Below are 1,400 nucleotides of genomic sequence, written 5' to 3'. Positions count from 1 at the left end.
ACATATGGACCTTTTTAGAATGAAAATAATCTCAAAACTATGAATGGGTAAATTTGTGAGAGTTCTCTGAAGAAGCTTAATCTTTCTGATAATAAAATAGCATCAGAGTATTTGATATCTCTTCATTTTAAATAGTCAAGAAACAGGATTGGAGAGAAGTTCCCTGTTTAGTAATGGCCCCCACTCTTTTCGAGAAGGCCTAGATTTGTGTACAACACCCGCAGCATGAAGCTCAAAATCACCTCATCTTCAGAACATTCAATGCCTTCTTCTAGACACTATCAGCACCTACATGAACCTAAATGCACCTGCATGCTCTCTCTCTCTCTCTCTCTCTCTCTCTCTCTCTCACACACACACACACACACACACATATACACACACACATACACACACACTCATATACATATTCTCATATGAATAAGTATTTAAGTGTACAAATGTACATTCTGTATGAAATATTCAATACACCATGCTGGTTCTGTTTAGACTAGAACTTTATAATATCCATATGAACAGTGTCTTTCTTTAGAAATTTTATAATTATTTACTAAAACAGTGATATTTTCTATCATGAAGGCATGTGTCCTCTAACTGACTGTTTTTCAGATGTTCATAGATTCTTTGAAGGTCTTTTAAGTCATCTACATATTGACTCAAATGATACTTTACCTGATCTATGGTTAATTTAAATAACTCTTTTAAAGTGTGTGATGGTCATATGCTGCTTATAGTGAAACAACAATGCCAAAAAGAATGTTAAGTATCAATTCTTTAAGTAGTTGAAATCGTGTTTTCATTAGGGTTTTACTGCTCTTAACAGACACCATGACCAATGCAAGTCTTATAAAAGGCAACATTTAATTGGGGGTAGCTTATAGGTTCAGAGGTTCAGTCCAGTATTTCAAGGCAGAGACATGGCAGCAACCAGGCCATCATGGTGCAGAAGAGTCTGAGAGTTCTACATCTTCATCTGAAGGCTACTAGTGGAAGACTGTTTTCCAGGCAGCTTGAATGAGTGTATTAAGCCCACACTGACAGTGACACACCTACTTCCACAAGGTCACAATTCCCAACAGTTCTACTCCCTGGGCTAAGCATGTACAAACCATCACAAATCACATCATAACTTTTGTTATGTGATGTGTTACATCACATATATGAATTTCCTTTGTAAACTGTGATGAGAATTTTGTAGTTGATAGCTTTGAGGGATTGAAAGATTGAAGTTTTTTCCAGATTTTTTCCTAATTTTTCTTCTCCTTTTTCATTAAATGTTGGTTATGCTGCATACAGTTCAGTTGAATAGTAGAGAATGTTAACTTCTATAATACAAGCATTACTTTCAAAGTTATTAGATATGTTCTTTTCTTTTAATAAATAAGCATCTTTAACCTTTT

The sequence above is a fragment of the Rattus norvegicus genome, chromosome 8 (genome assembly GCF_036323735.1).
Source record: "Rattus norvegicus strain BN/NHsdMcwi chromosome 8, GRCr8, whole genome shotgun sequence".
Classification (NCBI taxonomy): domain Eukaryota; kingdom Metazoa; phylum Chordata; class Mammalia; order Rodentia; family Muridae; genus Rattus; species Rattus norvegicus.
Note: the sequence above shows the minus strand (reverse complement) of the source record.